We start from the raw sequence: 23,640 nt of genomic DNA, 5'->3' as shown, positions 1-23,640 counted from the left end.
AACTTTTGGTCTGTACTCTATGTGAGGGTGGGAGATCCAGGCTAAGGCCTCTTTCACACGGGCGTGAGTTTTTTTGTCTGGATAAGAGCCGGGTGCGTTGCGGGAAAATGCGCGATTTTTTCTGCGCAAGTGCAAAACATTGTCATGCGTTGCACTCGCGTGAGAAAAATCGCGCATGTTTGGTACCCAAACCCGAACTTCTTCATAGAAGTTCGGGCTTGGGATTGATGTTCTGAAGATTGTATTATTTTCCCTTATAACATGGTTACAAGGGAAAATAATAGCATTCTGAATACAGAATGCATAGTAAACCAGCGCTAGAGGGGTTAAAAAAAAATAAAAATAATTTAACTCACCTTAGTCCACTTGATCGCGAAGCCCGGCATCTCCTTGTGTCTCCGCTGCTGATGAACAGGACCTGGGGTGAGCTGCTCCATTAAATACAGGTTAAGGACCTTCGATGACGTCACTCCGGTCATCACATGGTACGTCACATGATCTTTTACCATGGTGATTCACCATGGTAAAAGATCATGTGATGACCGGAGTGACGTCATCGAAGGTCCTTAAGCTCTATTTAATGGAGTAGCTCACCCCAGGTCCTGTTCATCAGCAGCGGAGACACAAGGAGATGCCAGCTTCGCGAGCAAGTGGACTAAGGTGAGTTAAATTTATTTTTATTTTTTTTAACCCCTCTAGCGCTGGTTTACTATGCATTCTGTATTCAGAATGCTATTATTTTCCCTTATAACCATGTTATAAGGGAAAATAATAATGATCGGGTCTCCATCCCGATGGTCTCCTAGCAACCATGCGTGCAAATCGCACGGCATCCGTACTTGCTTGCGGATGCCATCCGATTTTCACACACCCCATTCACTTCTATGGGGCCTGCGTCACGTCAAAATCGGAAAATATAGAGCATGCTGCGATTTCAACTGAACGCACAAGTGATGCGTTAAAAACATCGCTCATGTGCACAGCCCCATAGAAATGAATGGGTCAGGATTTAGTGCGGGTGCCATACGTTCGCCGCACGGATCGCACCCGCACGGAAAACTCGCCCGTGTGAAAGGGGCCTAAGTGTAATAGACAATACACTGCAGTACACTATACAGTGTACTGCAGTGTATTATAGAGGCATTAGACCCACTGGATCTTCAAGAACCAAGTGGTTCTGAGTCAAAAAAGTGTAAAAAAAAATGTCAAAATAAATCTAACATTTTCCCATATACGCGCTTTTATAATTCAGTAAAAATTACGGAAAACAATAAAAAACCTAAACATGTTTAAAATCACTGCGTCCATAGCGACTAGCTCAATAAAAATATTACATGACCTAACCTCTCAGGTGAACACCATAAAAATAAATAAACAAAAGTGCCAAAAAAGACATTTTTGGGTCACCTACTATCACAAAAAGTGCAACACGAAGCGATCAAAAGGGCATATGCCTCCTAAAATACTACCAATCAAATTGTCATCTCATCCCGCAAAAAATGAGCCCCTACCTAAGACAATCGGTTAAAAAATAAAAAAGCTATGGCTACTAAATAATACTAAAAAAGCTATGACCTGCTGTCTAGAAATAGGCAGCCCGATGCGCTCTTTTATGAGGTAATACATTGCCATAGAAGTCAAGAGGAAACTTTTTTGGCCTCCATCAGGTGAATACAGGCCTACAGTATGGCTACATACACCAACTGCGTCCACTGACTTCAGTGTGAACGCAGGTTTATCAACACTGGTGCATGGAACAGATGTATCGGAGCTGTATAGGAAGCGGTTCTGCCACAGTGCTAGAGGGTACTGTGGCGAATATAGATGTAGCAGAGGTGTATAGGAAGCGGTTCTGCCACAATGCTAGAGGGTACGGGCGAAGACAGATGTATCAGAGCTGTATAGGAAGAGGTTCCGCCACAGTGCTAGAGGGTACTGAAAGAGACAGATGTAGCAGGGCTGTGTAGGAAGCGGTTCTGCCACAGTGCTAGAGGGTAGTGGCGAAGATAGATGTAGCAGAGCTTTATAGGAAGCGGTTCTGCCACAGTGTTAGAGGGTACTGGCGGAGACGATGTAGCAGAGCTGTATAGGAAGAGCTGTATATGCATCTATACAGTGTGCAGACCGACAAGGAGGGCAGGGGTGAAGACTGGGTGGAAGATGATGTGGAGGACGATGAGATCCTCAACAGCACATGGAATTAAGGTCATGCAAGTGACCTTTGTAGTTCGGAGGAAGAAGTGGTGGTCACACAGAGCCACCAGCACAGCAGAAGAGGGAGCAGGGTGCAAAAGCCGAGCGACCGTCCCCTAGACAGTATGCCTGCTACTGCCCACTGCAGCAAGGGACCAAGCACACCAAAGCCAGCTCCAAGGAGTTCCTTGGCGTGGCAGTTCTTCAGACAATGTGCTGACGACAAGACACGAGTGGTTTGCACGCTGTAAAATCAGAGCCTGAAGCACGGCATAAACGTTGTCAACTTGAGCACAACCTGTATGACCAGGCATCTAAGTGCAAAGCACGAGCTGCAGTGGAGTAGATACCTCAAAAACCAAGAAATGTCTCTGGCTCCTCCTGCTTCCTCTTCCGCTGCAATTGCGGCCTCTTCATCCACCTCTGGAGTGACAGTGCCACTTGCCACCCTGCAAACAGAGGATCTGCCAGCAACGCCACCACCTGGGTCACCAAGCATCTCTACAATGTCCCACGGAAGCGTTCAGCTTTCCATCTCCCAAACACTAATGCGGAAGAGGAAGTACCCCCCTAGCCATCTGCGATCCCTGGCCCTGAACGCCAGCATTTCAAAATTACTGTCCTTTGAAATGCTGTCATTCCTTCTGGTGGAGACGGAGAGTTTTAAAAGCCTTATGGCGGTGGCTGTCCCACAGTACGTCGTGCCCAGCCGCCACTACTTTCCCAAGCGTGCCATCTCTTCTCTGCACAACCAAGTGGGGGACAAAATCAGGTGTGCACTGCGCAACCCCATCTGTTGCAAGGTCCACCTAACTACGGATATGTGGACCAGTAAGCATGGTCAGGTACGTTACATCTCCCTAACAGCACACTGGGTAAATGCAGTGGCAGCTGGGCCTGGGACGGATAGCAGTTTGGCGCATGTCCTTCCACCACCTAGGATTGTAGGGCGCTTCAGTTTGCCTCCTGTTGTTCCTCCTCCTACTCCCTTTCCTCATACTCTACCGGCTCCTCATTCGGTCAGTGTAACACCTTCACCACCAACTTCAGTACAGCCAGGGATAAACGTATAAAAACGTATCTGTTTGGGGGAAAAACCCCACACCGCGCAGGAGCTGTGGACGGGCCTTGAGTCGATGAGTGGTTGGTGCCAGTGAGCCTCAAGCCCGGCCTGGTGGTCTGCGATAATGGGCGAAATCTCATAGCAGCTCTGGGACTAGCCGGTTTGATGCAAATCCCTTGCCTGGCACATGAGCTGAATTTGGTGGTGCTGAGGTTCCTTAAAAATTACCCTCAAATGTCAGAGCTGCTGCATAAAGCGTTATCATAAGTGCATGCTTTCGGCTTTCTCACCCTGCTGCTGCTCGTCTGTCAGCGCTGCAGTGTAACTTACGCCTTTCCGCTCACCGTGTCATATGCAACGTGTCAACAAGGTGGAACTCCACCTAGCACATGCTGGCCAGACTGTGCGAGCAGCAGCAGGCGATAGTGGAGTTTCAGCTGCAGCACGCACGGGTGAGTCGCTCTGCGGAACAGCACCACTTCACCACCAATGACTGGGCCTCCATGCGAGACCTGTGTTCCTTGTTGTGCTCTTTCGAGTACTCCACCAACATGGCCAGTGCCGATGACGCCGTTCTCAGCGTTACTGTCCCACTTCTATGCCTCCTTGACAAACCGCTTCGGGCGATGATGGAAGAGGATGTGGCACAGGAGGGGGAGGAAGAGTGATCATTTACAAGGGTTTCATGCCAGTCATTCACAAGTGGTTCCGAGGGTGGGTTCCTAGACCAACATACGCCAGGTACACAATTGTCCAGCCAGGGCACAGTTCTGGAGGATGACAAGGTGGAGGATGAGGACGAGGAGATGGAGAAGGAGGAACCGTGTTGGGTGGCGTCCAAACCAGCTCATGGCTATCACTGGTGCATGGCTGGGGGGATACAGAGGACACAGATGATACACCTCCCACAGAGGACAGCTTGTCGTTGCCTCTGGGCAGCCTGGCACACATGAGCGATTACATGGTGCAGTGTCTCGGCAACGGCCACCGAGTTGGCCACATTCTAACTTGTGCTGATTACTGGGTGGCCATGCTGCTGAATCCTCGTTACAAGGACAACGTACCGTCTTTAATTCCGTCACTGGAGCATGATGGTAAGATGCGTGAGTACAAGCACACGCTGGTAGATGCGCTGCTGATGGCATTCCCACCTGACAGTGGGGGCACAGTGGAAGCAGAAGGCGAAGGCAGAGGAAGAGGTCGCCAACGCAGCTGGGGCAACGCCAGCACCTCAGAAGGCAGGGTTAGCATGGCCGAAATGTGGAAAAGCTTTGTCAGCATGCCACAACAACCAGCACCACGAGCTGATATGGAACGTCTTAGCAGGAGGCAGCATTTCACCAACATGGTGGAGCAGTATGTGTGCACAAGCCTACACGTACTGAATGACGGGTCTGCCCACTTCAACTTCTGGGTCTCCAAATTGGGCACATGGCCTGAGCTTTCCCTTTACATCTTGGAGGTGCTGGCCTGACCTGCAGCCAGTGTACTGTCTGAACGTGTGTTTAGCACGGCAGGGGGCGTTATCACAGACGAGCGCAGCCGCCTGTCCACATGCAATGTGGACAAGCTCACGTTCATTAAAATGAACCAGGCATGGATCCCTCAGGACTTCCGTACCTTGTGCAGAATAGACATGTATACCGGCCTTATCCAGCCATTGTTATACTCCATTGCACTTTCTCATTGTTGTACATTTCCCAATGTTTTGGGGTGTACCCTAATTTAAACAAAAAATATATATATATTTATCAAAAAACAGTGTTGGCTACCTCCTCCACCGCCGCTTCCATCTTCACCGCTACATCCACCGCCTCCTCAACCTCCTACTCCATATGGACCTCCACCTCTTAGATCAAGATTATTATTTTTTTATTTTTACTTATTTTATGTTATTTTAAGTCATTTCACTAATTTGTCTGATACATTGTTGGGTGACATATCCCATATTTTTGGCTGTGATGTACCCCTGCTCTACATAGTGGACAGGGAAATACATTTCACTAATTCGTCTGTTACATTGTCGGGTGAGATTCACAATTTTTTGGGTGTGATATACCCCTGCTCTACCTAGTGGACAAGGAAATACATTTTAATAATTCATCTGTTACATTGTTAGGTAACATAGAAACATAGAATGTGTCGGCAGATAAGAACCATTTGGCCCATCTAGTCTGCCCAATATATCTGAATCCTATGAATAGTCCCTGGCCCTATCTTATATGAAGGATAGCCTTATGCCTATCCCATGCATGCTTAAACTCCTCCACTGTATTTGCCGCTACCACTTCTGCAGGAAGGCTATTCCATGCATCCACTACTCTCTCAGTAAAGTAATACTTCCTTATATTACTTTTAAACCTTTGCCCCTCTAATTTAAAACTGTGTCCTCTTGTGGTAGTTTTTCTTCTTTTAAATATGCTCTCCTCCTTTACCGAGTTGATTCCCTTTATGTATTTAAAAGTTTCTATCATATCCCCTCGGTCTCTTCTTTCTTCCAAGCTATACATATTAAGGTCTTTTAACCTTTCCTGGTAAGTTTTATCCTGCAATCCATGGACCAGTTTAGTAGCTCTTCTCTGAACTCTCTCTAGAGTATCTATATCCTTCTGGAGATATGGCCTCCAGTACTGCGCACAATACTCCAAGTGAGGTCTCACCAGTGTTCTTTACAGCGGCATAAGCACTTCACTCTTTCTACTGCTTATACCTCTCCCTATACAGCCAAGCATTCTGCTGGCATTTCGTGCTGCTTTATTACATTGTGTTCCCACCTTTAAGTCTTCTGAAATAATTACTCCTAAATCCCTTTCCTCAGATACTGAGGTCAGGACTGTGTCAAATATTCTATATTCTGCCCTTGGGTTTTTACGCCCCAGGTGCATTATCTTGCACTTATCCACATTAAATTTCAGTTGCCAGAGTTCTGACCATTCTTCTAGTTTTCCTAAATCCTTTTCCATTTGGCGTTTCCCTCCAGGAACATCAACCCTGTTACATATCTTTGTGTCATCAGCAAAAAGACAAACCTTAACATCGAGGCCTTTTGCAATATCACTTATGAAGATATTAAACAAAATTGGTCCCAGTACAGATCCCTGTGGAATCCCACTGGTAACATGACCTTGTTTTGAATGTTCTCCATTGACTACAACCCTCTGTTGTCTGTCACTCAGCCACTGCCTAATCCACTCAACAATATGGGAGTCCATGCTCAATGACTGCAGTTTATTGATAAGTCTTCTATGTGGGACAGTGTCAAAAGCCTTACTAAAATCTAGATATGCGATGTCTACTGCACCTCCACCGTCTATTATTTTAGTCACCCAGTCAAAAAAATCTATAAGATTTGTTTGACATGATCTCCCTGAAGTAAACCCATGCTGTTTTTCATCTTGCAATCCATGGGATTTTAGATGTTCCACAATTCTATCCTTTAATAGGGTTTCCATTAATTTGCCTACTATTGATGTCAGACTCACTGGTCTATAGTTGCTCGATTCCTCCTTACTACCTTTCTTGTGAATGGGCACGACATTTGCCAATTTCCAATCTTCCGGGACGACTCCTGTTACTAATGATTGGTTAAATAAATCTGTTAACGGTTTTGCCAGCTCACCACTAAGCTCTTTTAATAATTTTGGGTGTATCTCATCAGGCCCCTGTGACTTATTTGTCTTCACTTTAGACAGCAAACTTAGAACATCTTCCTCTGTAAAGACACATGCATCAAACGATTTAATAGTCATCCTTTCTAGTGGAGGTCCTTCTCCTTCTTTTTCTTTTGTAAAAACTGAACAGAAGTATTCATTAAGGCAGTCGGCTAGCCCTTTATTCTCTTCTACATACCTTCCGTCCTTTATTTTTAATTTAGTTATTCCTTGTTTTAATTTCCTTTTTTCATTTATATATCTGAAGAATGTCTTATCCCCTTTTTTCATAGACTGAGCTAGTTTTTCTTCTGCCTGAGCTTTAGAAGTTCTTATAACTTGCTTGGCCTCTTTCTGCCTAATCTTGTAGATTTCCTTATCTTCATTGCTCTGGGTTTTTTTATAATTACAAAATGCTAGCTTTTTATTTTTAATGATTTGGGCCACTTCTGCTGAGTACCACAGTGGTCTCTTCCTTTTTTTGCTTTTACTGACAAGTCTAATGCAATTTTCTGTTGCCTTCAATAATGCACCTTTTAAGTAGTCCCATTTCTCCTGGACTCCATGTAATCCGTTCCAGTCGGATAAGGACTCATTTATGACTAATTTCATTTTTGAAAAGTCTGTTTTTCTAAAATCTAAAACTTTTGTTTTTGTGTGGTGGGACTCTTTCACAGTTCTTATATTAAACCACACTGACTGGTGATCACTAGATCCCAAGGTTTCGCCTACAATGACATCATATACCGAATCCCCATTTGTGAATATCAAATCCAAAATGGCCTCCCTCCGGGTTGGCTCCTCAACCATTTGTTGTAGGGATAACCCCAGTAGGGAATTTAGAATATCTGTACTCCTGGTAGAACTTGCTATTTTGGTTTTCCAGTTTATATCTGGAAGATTGAAATCTCCCATAATGATAACTTCTCCTTTCATTGTCATTTTAGCTATTTCTTCAACTAGTAGATCATCTAGTTCTTTAACTTGATCAGGTGGTCTATATATCACACCTACACGAGTTACTGCATGATTACCAAACTGCAACGTAACCCAAACTGACTCTATGTTGGCCTCACCAACTTGTATTAGGTTAGATTTAATGCTATCTTTCACATACAGGGCCACTCCTCCTCCTTTCTTGCCTTCTCTGTCTCTTTTGTATAAAGAGTACCCTGGTATGGTTATGTCCTAGTCATTTCTTTCATTAAACCATGTCTCCGTAACAGCCACTAAATCTACATTCTCAGATGCCATTATTGACCCAAGTTCATTGATTTTTTTACCTAAACTGCGAGCATTTGTAGAGAGGACTCGGAGCTTATCATTTCTTACCCTCTGTGCTTCTGACCTGTTCTGGCATTGTTTCGGGGGGCAATTGGACTCTTTTATTTTCACTCTTTTGCCCCCCCCTTCCTAGTTTAAATACTCTTTTGCAAATTCTTGGAGTTGTTCACTAAGTACATTTGTTCCTTTGAGAGAAAGATGCAAACCATCTTTTTTGTACAGTTCCTTTCTATTCCAAGTAGAGCTATTTTGAGAAACAAAGCCAAATCCTTGCTCTTGACACCATTTACCAAGCCATATGTTGAACTCCTTTATGCGCCTCTGCCTATCATTCTGAACATTATGCACAGGCAGAACTTCAGAAAATGAAATGGTGGATGCAAAATCCTGTACGTCATTACCAAGTGTGATAAAAGATTTTTTCACCTCTGACACTTCATTGCAAGCCAGGTCATTTGTCCCTAGATGGACAAGAACATCCACGTCCCCTTCCTGCTTTGCTTGCTTAACAATATTAATAATACGTCTTCTATCTCTTCTAGCAGTAGCCCCAGGGAGACATCTCACAAAACCATTTTCTTTAAGCTCCACACTTCTTATGATTGAATCACCCAGCAACAGCTGCTTCCTTTGAGACTTCACTTTATCTTTTTTGTCCTTGGCTGCAGTCTTGCACCCTCTGTGCTTGAGTCCATATTCATGTTGTCCTTACATTCTGAGAGTGCTGCAAATGAATTTTGGAGAATCACCGACTGTGGGACATGTCTTCTATCTACCACTCTAAGTCTTCCAGAACCTACAGTAACCCATCTGCCATTTCTGGGGGTCCTCTGTGGCAGTGGCATTGCATCAGTCCTAGCTGGAGTTTGTTTAACAGATAATGTAAATATCTTAGATTTCAAAAATGCAATTTCCTGCTGCAGTAAGGAGAACTGTCTACAGATCTGACAGCATCCGAATCGCCAAAGAGTGGAACATGAAATAAATGCACAACAATTCCTGCACTGAACCAAGTCTGCCATTTTAAAGAGGAGAAAAAAAGAAATAAAAAAAAGAAATAAAAATTGGTAAATTTAAATCAAACAAATCTTACCTTCTTTTTGTATTGTTTCCACCTTCCAGCCTACCTCCTGACTATCTCCTGCAACAAATGCTAATCTTTTGCGCTAGAAAGTACATTTGCTGCCTACACTGCATTTAGGACAGTAAAAAAGGTGAGGCCAGAACAAGTACAGACGATAGTAGATTGGGTGGCTGACAGTGCCTTCAGTTCCTTTACATTGTCTCCCACCCAGTCCCTTGCTGCAAGATCAGAGTTGGCACCTACAGCCCATGGCCATCTGTCTTTCAACTCACCCCCTTGCAAATCAGGCAAGCAGTCTGAGCCCCATCCACATAGCCCTGCACCAGAAGTGGAAGAGATTGAGTACACTGATGCCAAACCACTTATGTTTCAGGATGAGGATATGGGAAGACCACCGCAGCACGTCTCTGATGATGACAAAACACAACTGCTGTGGCTTTCTGCAATCTGCAGACCGACAAGGAGGGCAGGGGTGAAGAGTGGGTGGAAGATGACGTGGCGGATGATGAGGTACTAGACTCCACATGGAATCAAGGTCATGCAAGTGACGTGTGCAGTTTGGAGGAAGAGGTGGTGGTCGAACAGAGCCACCAGCACAAGAAAAGAGGGAGCAGGGTGCAAAAGCGTCTGTTACATTCTTGGGTTACATTTTACCATTTTTGCCGTGAATAAACCCCTGCTCTGCATAGGCGACAGGGACCTAAATTTAAAAAAAAATCGTCTGTTTCATTCTAAGGTGACATTCTACCATTTTTTCCATATACAAACCTCTGCTCTGCATAGGTGACAGGGAACTAATTTTTGTAAAATTGTCTGTTGAATTGGTGGGTGATATGAACCCAGTTTTGCCTATAAAAAAACCTGGTCTGCATAGGTGTCAGGGACTTACATTTCTAAAATTCGTCCCACATTTCCACTCAATCACATTTCAGTCATTGACCTCCCTTGGATGTGGTATCCCTTTCTCACGCTGCCTCTCTGTCATGGAACCCTGTTTCCCCATTACCCGTGATCACCATGGTTGGTGCATAAAAGAACATTGAAAGTTGATAGAGAAGATATCCAATTGGATGGTGGACGTCACGGAGACGGGCAATCAGGCAGAAGTTATCTAGAGTCAACAAAGCGGCATCAGGACCTCTCCTGTCTAACGTTTCCAAATCCAAAATACCCCACCCAGTGACATTCCCTGTCATTTTTGATTAATTATTCCAATAAGGCCTCATGCACACGACAGGTTTTTCGTGTCCGTTTTTCCTTCCGAGGGTCTTTCTTGATTTTTGGAGGATTCACGGACATGAAGGAAAAAGTCGTTTTGGTGTCCGCCTGGCCGTGCAGAGCCGAACAGATCCGTCCTGACTTACAATGCAAGTCAATGGGGACGGATCCGTTTGACGTTGACACAATATGGTGCAATTGCAAACAGATCCGTCCCCCATTGACTTTCAATGTAAAGTCAGGAGTCCCTATTATACCATCGGATCAGGGTTTTCTCCAATCCGATGGTATATTTTAACTTGAAGCATCCCCATCACCATGGGAACGCCTCTATGTTAGAATATACCATCGGATTTGAGTTACATCGTGAAAACTCATATCAGACAGTATATTCTAACACAGAGGCGTTCCCATGGTGATGGGGACGCTTCAAGTTAGAATATACTACGAACTGTGTACATGACTGCCCCCTGCTGCCTGGCAGCACCCGATCTCTTACAGGGGGCTATGATCCGCACAATTAACCCCTCAAGTGCCGCACCTCCCTCCCCAGTTTGAATATCATTGGTGGCTAGTGTGCGGCCCCCCTCCCTCCCTCTATTGTATTATCATTGGTGGCACAGTGTGCGGCCTCCCCCTGGCCCCCCTCCCTCTATTGTATTAATATCATTGGTGGCACAGTGTGCGACCCCCCTCCCTCTATTGTATTATCATTGGTGGCACAGTGTGCGCCCCCCCCCCCCCCGGCCCCCCTCCCTCTCTCTATTGTATTAATATCATTGGTGGCACAGTGTGCGCCCCCCCCCCCCCCCCGATCATTGGTGGCAGCGGAGAGTTCAGATCGGAGTCCCAGTTTAATCGCTGGGGCTCCGATCGGTAACCATGGCAACCAGGACGCTACTGCAGTCCTGCTTGCCATGGTTACTTAGCAATATTAGAAGCATCATACTTACCTGCTGCGCTGTCTGTGACCGGCCGGGAGCTCCTCCTACTGGTAAGTGACAGATCTGTGCGTAGCAGGAGCTCCCGGCCGGTCACAGACAGTGCAGCAGGTAAGTATGATGCTTCTAATATTGCTAAGTAACCATGGCAACCAGGACTGCAGTAGCCATGGTTACTGATCGGAGCCCCAGCGATTAAACTGGGACTCCGATCGGAACTCTCCACTGCCACCAATCATCGGGGGGGAGGCCGCACATTGTGCCACCAGTGATAATACAATAGAGGGAGGGAGGGGGGGCCGCACACTGTGCCACCAATGATAATACAATAGAGGGAGGGAGGGGGGGCCGCACACTGGCCACCAATGATATTCAAACTGGGGAGGGAGGGGGTTCTGCCCCCTGCTGCCTGGCAGCCCCTGATCTCTTACAGGGGGCTATGATACGCACAATTAACCCCTTCAGGTGCAGCACCTGAGGGGTTAATTGTGCTGATCACAGTCCCCTGTAAGAGATCGGGTGCTGCCAGGCAGCAGGGGGCAGTCATGTACACAGTTCATAGTATATTCTAACTAGAAGTGTCCCAATCACCATGGGAACGCCTCTATGTTAGAATATACTGTCGGATCTGAGTTTTCACAAAGTGAAAACTCAGCTCTGAAAAAGCTTTTATGCAGACGGATCTTCGGATCCGTCTGTATGAAAGTAACCTAAGGCCACGGATCACGGACGCGGATGCCAATCTTGTGTGCATCCGTGTTCTTTCACGGACCCATTGACTTGAATAGGTCCGTGAACCGTTGTCCATCAAAAAAATAGGACAGGTCATATTTTTTGGACGGACAGGGTACACAGATCACGGAGGCGGATGACAAACGGTGCATTTTCCAAGTTTTCAACGGACCCATTGAAAGTCAATGGGTCCGCAGAAAATCACGGAAAACGGGACAACGGCCACGGGTGCACACAACAGTCATATGCATGAGGCCTTACAGGGCATCCTAAGAGTCCTGTATTGTTATTTATCGTCACTACCTCCCAGTGTCGGGAGTGGGTAATTGCAACGCATCCCCTCCTTTACTTGGATGATTCCGCTTTAACAACTTGTCCCACATTTCCGCTCGATCGCATTTCATCTGTTGACCTCTCTTGGATGTGGTATCCCTTTATCAGGCTCCCTCTCCGGCATGGAACCCTGATTTCCCTTTACCCGTGATCACCATTGTAGGCGCATAAAAGAACATCGAAAGTTAATAAGGAAGATATCCAATTTCATTGTGGACATCACGGGGATGTGCGACATGGTGGAGCAGTATGTGTGCACACGCCTACACGTACTGACTGATGGGTCTGCCCCCTTCAACTTCTGGGTCTTCAAATTGGGCACATGGCCTGAGCTTAGTCTTTACACCTTGGAGGTGCTGGACTGCCCTGCAGCCAGTGTATTGTCTGAACGTTTGGGGGCTATCACAGACAAGCGCAGCTGCCTGTCCACAGCCAATGTGGACAAGCTCACGTTCATCAAAATGAACCAGGCAGGGATCCCACAGGCCTTGCCCGTACCTTGTGCAGAATATATTCCGGCCTCATCCAGCCATTGTTGTACTCCAGCGCACTTTCTCTTTGTTTAATTTTTTAAATTGGGGGTCTACCCAAATTTAAACAAAAATAAATAAATAATTAAATTAAAAACAAAAACAAAAACCAGTGTTGGCTACCTCCTCCTCCTTCACCGTCGCTTCCACCTACACCGCCACATCCACTGCCTCCTTAACCTCCTACTCCATATGGACCTTCTCCTCCTAGATCAAGATTATAATTTTTTAGTTTTACGTATTTTATGTTATTTTAAGTCATTTCAGTATCCACATTTGTTTGCAGAGCACTTGCCATGCTCTTAACCACATTTTGCTGCCCTCTAGCCCTTTTCATGACTTTTTTAGAGCCATTTTAGTGCTCCAAAGTTTGGGTCCCCATTGACTTGGGGTTCAGGTTCGGGGTCAAGTTTGGGTCAATTTCGGGTCCCCGAACTCAAACTTTTTTGTGAAGTTCGACCGAACCCGTTGAACCCGAACATCCAGGTGTCCGCTCAACTCTTTTTATAATCTATTTCCCACCGCGACACATGGGTTAGTTGCTGGATAGAGTACTTATCCAGATTTATTTCAGTTCAGAGCAGCCACTTACCCAGTTCACATATTGTGATTAATACACATAACCACATCTATTTTGAGTGCCTCCCAGTTTCAAAACTTAATCACATTTTATTACTTCTTGCGACATTGGGGTGAGTCGCTGGGTAGAGCACCTAGCCATAGGCTTCCCAGTTTGGTGTAGCCACTGACCCAAGTTTATTTTAGAAATTTCATATCCATTTTAAATTAATTCTTGTGGAACACCTAAAGGGTTAGCAAAGTTTGTAAGATCAGTTTTGAATACCTTAAAGGGAACCGGTCACCGGGATTTTGGGTATAGAGCTGAGGACATGGGTTGCTAGATGGCCTCTAGCATATCCGCAATACCCAGTCCTCATAGCTCTGTGTGCTTTTATTGTGTAAAAAAAACGATTTGATACATATGCAAATTAACCTGAGATGAGTCCTGTACGTGAGAGGAGTCAGGGACAGGACTCATCTCAGGTTAATTTGCATATGTATTAAATCATTTTTTTTACACAATAAAAGCACGCAGAGCTATAGGGACTGGGTATTGCGGATGTGCTAGCGGCCATCTAGCAACCCATGTCCTCAGCTCTATACACAAAATCCCGGTGACAGGTTCCCTTTAAGGGGTGTAGTTTCTAAAATCGGGTAACTTTTTGGAGTTTCTACTTAAGGGGTGCATCATGGGGGCTTCAAAATCTGCCTGCCAAAAACCATATGATGTTCCTTTCCTTCTGCGCCCTGTTGTGTGGCCATACAGCAGTTTACGACCACATATGAGGTGTTTCTGTAAACTACACAATCAGAGCAATAAATATTAAGTTTAGTTTGGCTGTTAATCCTTGCTTTGTTAGTGGGAAAAAATGATTAAATTGGAAAATATGGCAAAAAAAGTGAAATTCTGAAATTTCATATCCATTTTACAATAATTCTTGTGGAACACGGAAAGGGTAAACAACTTGTGTAAAATCAGTTTTGAATACCTTGAGAAGTGTTGTTTCTTAAATGTGGTCAATTTTGGGTGGTTTATATTATGTAAGCCTCACAAAGTGACTTCAGACCTCAACTGGTCCTTAAAAAGTGGGTTTTGGAAATTTTCTGCAAAATTTCAAGATTTGCTTCTAAACTTCTAAGCCTTCTAAAGTCCCTAAAAAATAAAATGGCATTTATAATATGATCCAAACATGAAGTAGACATATGGTAAATGTAAAGTAATAACTATTATATGAGGTATCACTATCTGTTTTAAAAGCAGAGAAATTGAAATTTGGAAAGTTGCGAATTTTTTCATATTTTTAGTAAATTTGTGTTTTTTTGTAAATAAAAATGAAACATTTTGATTTAATTTTACCACTGTCATGAAGTACAATATGTGACGAGAAAACAGGCACAGAATGGCTGTAATAAGTAAAAGCATTTTAAAGTTAGCACCACATAAAGTGACACATGTCAGATTTGCAAAAATCTGTCTGGTCCTTAAAGAGAACCTTTCACCTGGAAAAACATAGTGAACTAAGTATCCTGACATATACAGCGGCACCCAGGGATCTCACTGCACTTACTATTATCCCTGGGCGCCGCTCCGTTCTCCGGTTATGTCCTCCGGTTATGTCCTCCGGTTATGTCCTCCGGTATCTTCGCTCAGTAAGTTATAGTAGGCGGAGACTGCCCTTGTTCTGCTGGGCATCACCTCCTCCTAGGCTGTAGCACTGGCCAATCGCAGTGCACAGCTCACAGCCGGGGAGTTTTTTTTTCTCCCAGGCTGTGAGCTGTGCACTGCGATTGGCCAGCGCTACAGCCTAGGAGGAGGAGACGCCCAGCAGAACAAGGGCAGTCTCCGCCTACTATAACTTAGTGAGCGAAGATACCGGAGACCATAACGGGAGAATGGAGCGGCGCCCAGGGATAATAGTGAGTGCAGTGAGATCCCTGGGTGCCGCTGTATATGTCAGGATACTTAGTTCACAATGTTTTTCCAGGTGAAAGGTCCTCTTTAAGGTGAAAAATTGCCCAGTACTTAAAGAAATTAAAGTTATTCAATACTATTTTTACAAACATTAAAGGAAAATGAAGGTGCAATTTCAAAATTTCATGTGTTTTTACAGGTTTTCCATTTTAGTCCATTTTTCCTGTAAAACAGCAAGGGTTACCAGCCAAACAAACCTCAATATTTATTACCTGGATTCTGAAGTTTACAGAGAGGCCCCATATGTGGTCATAAACTGCTGTAAGGGCACACGGCAGGGCGCAGAAGGAAAGGAGCAACATATTGTTAAAAGACGGCAGATTTAATTGGTAAAATTTTAAGTTGACATGTCCCATTTGAAGACCCCCTGAGGCACCCCTACAGTACAAACACCCAAAAAGTAACCCCATTTTGATAACTACAGGAAAAGGTGACAGTTTTATTGGTACTATTTTGGGGTACATTTGATTTTTGATCGCTCAATATTACGCTTTATACATTTATTTATTTTTTTGTATGGTATTCACCTGGCAGGATAGATTATGTGTTATTTTTATAGAGCAGGTTGTTACAGATGCGATAATATGTGTATTTGTTTTGTTTGTTTAAGTTTTCATAATAAAGTGTTTTTGAAATAAATCATGCTTCTGTGTCTCCATTTTCTGAAAACTATATATTTTTTATTTTTCTGTCGATCATCTTTTGTAGGGGCTTGTTTTTTGCGGGAAGATTAGTCCTTTTTATTAGTACTATTTTTGGATACATAAGATTTTTTGATTGTTCAATATTACACTTTTTTGGTGCCAAGTGACAAAAAATTGCTGTTTTGGCACAGTTTTTATTTTATCGACAGCATTCACCTGAGGGGGTGGTACCATTTTAGGGTATATACAAATTTTTGATTGCTTGGCACATACACTTTTCATGAAAGGGTTTTGGTACAGTTTTTTTTACACCGTTCACCTGATGTGGTGGATCATGTGATATTTTTATAGAGCCGGTCGTTGCGGTTGCATCGATACCTAATCATGATATGCTGCATGCAAACAATGATTCAGTATGGGGACAAGTGATGGCATTAGCGATCACTCCTCCCGGTACTGTGAGGGGGATTTCTGCAAGTTTCCCTCCTGAGAATAACCTGCAGGATCATTTAATCTAATGCATCCTTTACAGCAGTTTGGATAAATCTTCCCCTTTGCATTTACAATTTTGACCACTAGATGGTGCCAGCTTATAACGTAAATACATTGCATCAGTATATTAGTGACTATTTCTGTAAGACCTGGCTATTTTTTTTTATTATTATAGACTTCAAGAGACTTGTAAAAAATGACTCTAGCCATAGGTATTAGCAGCCATAGGTATTAGCAATGTCCATATGTCTTCTAACACATGACCCATGTTTGTGAATATGAAACATGCGCCATGTAGCAGATGAAGTGGCAGCTGATGTGCGTAGCTCTCTTCATTCACTTCTATGGGAATCACAGCACAGTTGCAAACAGCAGAGCTGTTGCTTCCAGTCATGCACATTAGAGGTCACCTCTCCATTCACTCTCCGCCTGCATGCAGAGGCCAGCAGCTGCCTGACCATGTAGGACAGGGGGTGGAGGAACTCCAATCTGAAGACAGTCGAGGACCCATAACTGTGACCCGCTTCCTTCAGACATATATGGCATATTCTGTAATATAAAAATAGCTCTTTTTAAGGTGAAAACAGAAATTATGCATGGATTTTCATACACATTTCGTACTAAAATTCACGTGTTACTTGCAGATATTGATGCGAATCAACAGAAACAATTGACATTCTGCAGATTTGAAATTCCACATTTTCGCACAGACAAAAAAGGCAGCGCTGCGGTTATATGCGATAAAACCTTTAGTGACATATCTTAACCCTTTCATGACCAAAGGTCATTGATGCCCCAGTGTCCAGGTCAAAATTTACAACTCTGACATGCGTCACTTTATGTGATAATAGCTTTGGAACACTTTTACTTATCCAAGCCATTCTGAGATTGTTTTCTCGTGACACATTGTACTTTATGACAGTCATAAATTTCAGTCAATATACAGTACAGACCAAAAGTTTGGACACACCTTCTCATTCAAAGAGTTTTCTTTATTTTCATGACTATGAAAATTGTAGATTCACACTGAAGGCATCAAAACTATGAATTAACACATGTGGAATTATATACATAACAAAAAAGTGTGAAACAACTGAAAATATGTCATATTCTAGGTTCTTCAAAGTAGCCACCTTTTGCTTTGATTACTGCTTTGCACACTCTTGGCATTCTCTTGATGAGCTTCAAGAGGTAGTCACCTCCGAATCTCCTCCTTTCTTCACAGTTAGATTGCCGTAATCTCGCGATGCACAGTTCCTTCCCTGAGGGTGATGCCAGCACAGGGAAGGAACACTATACCGGCACTGCGCATGCTGTGAAGAAAAGAGGAGATTCGGAGGATGCAGGTGGTGCTTGGCTCCTTCACAGGGGTGGCGTGGCTGGGCTCAAAGAAGTTTAGTCCAGCCCCTTGGGCACCTTACCAGGCTCATTTACATATCTATAAAATCATTTTTTAAACACAATAAAAGGACACCACTTTATGGCACAGGTATATTGCGGACATGCTAGTGGCGATCTAGCCGTGCATGTCTGCAGCTCTATAAGCTAAAACAAGGTGACAGAATCCCTATAACATTGACCTCCACAGTGCCCACCCCTTTAACAGTGACCTCCAAAGTGCCTGCCCCTTTAACAGTGACCGCATCTTTAACAATGACCTATACAGAGCCTGTCCCTTTAACAGTGACCTCCACAGTGCCTGCCCCTTTAACAGTGCCCACCCCTTTAACATTGACCTCCACAGTTTCTGCCCCTTTAACAAAGACCTCCACAGTGCTCGCCCCTATAACAGTGACCTCCACAATGCCCGCCCCTTTAACAGTGCCTGCCCCTTTAACAATTACCTCCACAGTGCCCGCTCCTTTAACATTGACTTCCACAGTGCCTGCCCCTTTAACAGTGACCTCCACAGTGCCCACCCCTTTAACATTAACCACCCCTTTAACAGTGACCTTCATAGTGGCCGCCCCTTTAACAGTGACCTCCACATTGCCCGCCCCTTTAACAGTGACCTCCACATTGCCCATCCATTTAACTGTGACCTGCACAGTATCTGCCCATTTACCAGTGACCTCCACAGTGCCCACCCCTTTAACCTTCCCAGACACCTGATGTACCTGTGTGCCAAATTTGGTGAAGATCGGTCTAGTCATTTGGTCGCGCATAAAGAACTTCCAGACAGACGTCTAGACAGACAGACAGACAGAAATTCATTTTTATATACATGAGACTAGCAGAAGGACCCTGCTTTGCACAGGTATATTTTATCTATATAATTTTAAATTTCCGTATGTCGTAAAAAGATATCAACAGTTTCCCCCATAACAGTGATCTCTACAGTTCCCGCCCCTTTAACAATACCCTCCACAGTTCCCGCCCCTTTAACAGTGACCTCCACAGTGCCCGCCCCTTTAACAGTGACCGCATCTTTAATAGTGACCTGCACAGTGCCTGCCCCTTTAACAGTGACCTTGACAGTGCCCACCCCTTTAACAGTGACCGGTGGCCGTCCCTGTCACAGTGACCTCCACAGTACATGCCCCTTTAACAGTGACTTTCACAGTGCCCAGCCCTTTAACAGTGACTTTCACAGTGCCCACCCCTTTATCAGTGACCGCCCTTTAACAGTGACTTACATAGTACCTGCCCCTTTAACAGTGACTTCCACAGTGCCCACCCCTTTAACAGTGACCTCCGCAGTGCCTGCCCCTTTAACAGTGACCTCCACAGTGTCTACCACTTTAACAGTGACCTACATAGTGTCTACCCCTTTAACAGTGAACTCCACAGTGCTCGGATCTTTAACAGTGACCTCCACAGTGCTCACCCCTTTAACAGTGACCTCCACAGTGCCCCCCTCTTAACAATGACCTCCACAGTGCCCTCCTCTTTAACAGTAACCTCCACAGTGCCCGCCCCTTTAACAGTGACCTCCACACTGCTCACCCCTTTAACAGTGACCTCCACAGTGCCCCCCTCTTAACAATGACCTCCACAGTGCCCTTTCCTTTACCAGTGACCTCCACAGTGCCCGCCCCTTTAACAGTGACCTCCACAGTGCCCGCCCCTTTAACATTGACCACTTCTCTAACAGTAAAGCCCCTTTAACAATGCCTGCTGCTTTAACAGTGACTTCCACAGTGCCCCTCCTTTTTAACAATGACCTCCACAGTGCCCACCCCTTTAACAGTGACCTCCACAGTGCCCGCCCCTTTAACAATGACCTCCACAGACTTTCACAGTGACCTCCCCTTTAACCCCTTAAGCACATGGGCATATTTCACCTTAAGGACCAGGCCATTTTTTGCAAATCTGACCAATGTCATTTTATGTGTGAATAACTTTAAAACGCTTTTAATTATCAAGGCCATTCTGAGATAGTTTTTCGTCACATATTGTACTTCATGACACTGGTAAAAAGGAGTCAAAAAATGTATTTTTATTTATAAAAAAAATACACAATTTACCAAAAATTTGGAAAAATTTGCACATTTCTAAATTTCAATACCTTTATAATAGATAGTAATACCTCCAAAAAAAGATATTATTTTGCATTCCCCATATGTCTACTTCCTGTTTGGATCATTTTGGGAATTACATTTTATTTTGTGGGGACGTTACAAGGCTTAGAAGTTTAGAAGCAATTCTTAAATTTTTTCAGAAAATTTCTAAAATCCACTTTTTCAGGACCAGTTCAGGTCTGAAGTCACTTTGTGATGCTTACATAATAGAAACCACCCAAAAATGACCCCATTTTACAAATTACACCCCTCAAGGTATTCAGAACTGATTTTACAAACTTTGTTAACCTTTTATGTGTTCCACAAGAATTTATGGAAAATAGAGATAGCATTTCAAAATTTCACTTTTTAGGCAGATTTTTCATTTGAATCAATTTTTTCCAGTTACAAAGCAAAGGTTAACAGCCAAACAAAACTCAATATTTAGGCCCTGATTCTGTTGTTTACAGAAACGCCCCATATGTGGTCGTGAACTGCTGTACGGGCACACGGCAGGGCGCAGAAGGAGAGAAATGCCATACGGTTTTTGGAAGGCAGATTTTGCTGGACTGCTTTTTTGACATGTGACATTTGAAGCCCCCCTGATGCACCCCTAGAGTAGAAACTCTAAAAAAGTGACCCCATTTTGGAAACTACAGGATAGGGTGGCAGTTTTATTGGTACTATTTTATGGTACATATGATTTTTGGTTGCTCTTACACTTTTTGTGAGGCAAGGTAACAAGAAATAGCTGTTTTGACACAGTTTTTATGTTTTGTTATTTACAACATTCATCTGACAGATTAGATCATGTGGTATTTTGATAGAGCAGGTTGTCATGGACGCGACAATATCAAATATGACAGTTTTACATAACAAAGCATTTTACATAAAAAAAAAATATTCTTTAGTGTCTCCACATTCTGAAAGCCATAGTTTTATTTATTTTTGGGCAACTGTCTTGTGTAGGGGCTAGCTAATTTTTTAGGGATGAGATGATGGTTTAATTGGCACTATTTTTGGGTACATATGACTTTTTGATCGCTTGCTATTACACTTTTTGTGATGTAAGGTGACAAAAAATTGCTTTTTTTTTACACCTTTTTTTTTACACCTTTTTTTGTTAACGTGTTTTAGTGTCTCCATATTCTGAGCTATAGTTTTATTAATTTTTTTGGGGTGATTGGCTTAGGTAGGGGCTCATTTTTTGCGGGATGAGGTGATGGTTAGATTGGTACTATTTTAGGGGTCATACACCTTTTGTGATCACTTGGTGTTGCACTGTTTGTGATGTAAAGGGACAAAAATAGCTTTTTTTTTTACACCGTTTTTATTTTTATTTTTTATGGTATTAATCGGACAGGGTGGATCTTGTGATATATTTATAGAGTCGGTAATTTCGGACGCGGCAATACCTAATGTGTGTTTTTTGTTTTTGTTTTTTCTGTTTTTTATTATAAGATAGGGGAAAGTTTTTTTGTTTCTTTTTACTTTATTAATTTTATTAAATAAAAATTTTTTTAACTTTTTTATTCTTTACTTTATTTTTGATGTTCACTTTTGGGGGTCTGATCCCCTCTGCAATGCATTACAATACATTTGTATTGTAATGCATTGCCTGTTCGTGTACTACAGTGAGTAGTACATAAACAGTTTGCCTAGGAGACCCAGCCAGAGGCTGGATCCCCTTGGCTCCCATAGTAGGCAGGTCCCGATGCCGTGCAAGGCATTGGGCAGCCTCTGCACGGCATTGGGCTGCCTTCTGAGACATTGAGTCCCTGCCACAGCAGCACGGGGACTCGATGCGCCCCCTCAAACAAGCGCATAGGAGGGGTTAATCAGCAGCGATCGTCGATACGGGGGGGTCACAGAACCCCCCCCCCCCCCCTTGGCATTGACCCAGGGTGCCTGCTGATTGATTGAATGCAGACACATGAACATTTTTGAGCTTTTCGGTGAAGTAAAACTTTCATTCAACAGTGATTATTATGAGAACACTGATAGTAGTAGTAATTGGGGATAATCATTAGGAATTCCCTGTGATGAATTAGCTGAAAGCATGGAAGAAGCTTTAGTGTAACGTTATATATTTGTTCAGCGGGTGTTCCATGATGGATAAGTGTGTTCTCCCATAACTCATGCCCTTCCTCCACTGAAACCCCTTTGTATTTCAGCCTGAGGCCCCTATTTCATAATGAACAGGTCTGCTGATCTGTCCTCCCAATCCCCAGAGAAAAACTTGTACATCCAGCAGATCCAGAGTTACAGTTTGTACTGCCAAATCTTTAGGTTGAGTGGGGAGTTTAGTGATCTGCCACACTTAGCAACAGATCAAGCCAGGTCACATATGTATCCAAAATCTACTTGACTGATTTAGTGGAAATATATATTTTTGTTTTTAACGTGATAAAACCACATATTTCTGCTATCATGCAACTCTAAACACAGAGTAACAGTATAGCTACAGCATGACAGGCTCACACCGGCATTGTTCTTTCCACTTTTCTGTTCTCTCCTAGGAACAGAAAAATGAAAAATACTGGAGTGGATCTGGTGGGAATTTTCTGCTATTGGATGCACCATAAGTTATATTTGCCACTTAAAGGAGGTGACTGAGTTATTTTTTTGTTCTATGTTTCTAACTAGGCAAATGTAGCAGCTTTCCAATTAACTCACTTTATCTCCAGGGGCTGGTTTCTCAGATTTCACTGAGGGTCACATGACCTGTGATGTCAGCTTCTCTCCCTGTGCTGATAATGATTGTGCACAAGCTTGAGAGATCTGTACACCAGATGTCAATGTGCTGGCCACGCCCCCTGCACTGCTAGCTGCTGCTTATTGCTCTCTCCCAGGATTCTTAACCCCTTCAGATGCACAGACTCAGGACAGAAGTGGTTACTGTGTAGCTGCAGGCAGTGAGGAGACAAATGCTGAGCACAGGAGCTGAAAGAGAAGTTCTGCAGAGCATTGCAGGTAGGGGGAAGATCCTGTGTGTATCAGCAGTGTAATTGTGCAGCTGGGACTTGTAGTCCTACACATACAATATGCTGCTGAGTCTGCCAGCAGGCAGACATGTTACTCAGGGCAGCACTTGGATTCACTCCGTTAGCAGAGCAGGGGGAGGGGCACAGATTGTTGTTTTTGCAAGTAAACAAAGGGCCAGAAAAGAACCAGGGAAATGTGGAAATAGATATTTTTTTGCCTAAAACTTGCTTAGCTTAGTTATTTATTGCTGACCATCCGATTTACAGTGCTATATATTTTTTTCCATAACTCGGACAACCCCTTTAAGCCTCTTGCACACGAACGTGTGAATGGGTTGAATCGGTCCGCATTCATGGAGATGCGGAACGGAAGCATAGATCGGAACCCCACGGAAGCACTACGGAGTGCTTCCGTGGTGTTTCTGTCCGTGCCTCCACACCGCAAAAAAATAGAACTTG

Source organism: Bufo gargarizans, chromosome 3, assembly GCF_014858855.1.
Source record: "Bufo gargarizans isolate SCDJY-AF-19 chromosome 3, ASM1485885v1, whole genome shotgun sequence".
In the NCBI taxonomy this organism is placed as follows: Eukaryota; Metazoa; Chordata; class Amphibia; order Anura; family Bufonidae; genus Bufo; species Bufo gargarizans.
The sequence above is the reverse complement of the archived record's forward strand: the minus strand, read 5'-3'. Positions refer to the sequence as shown.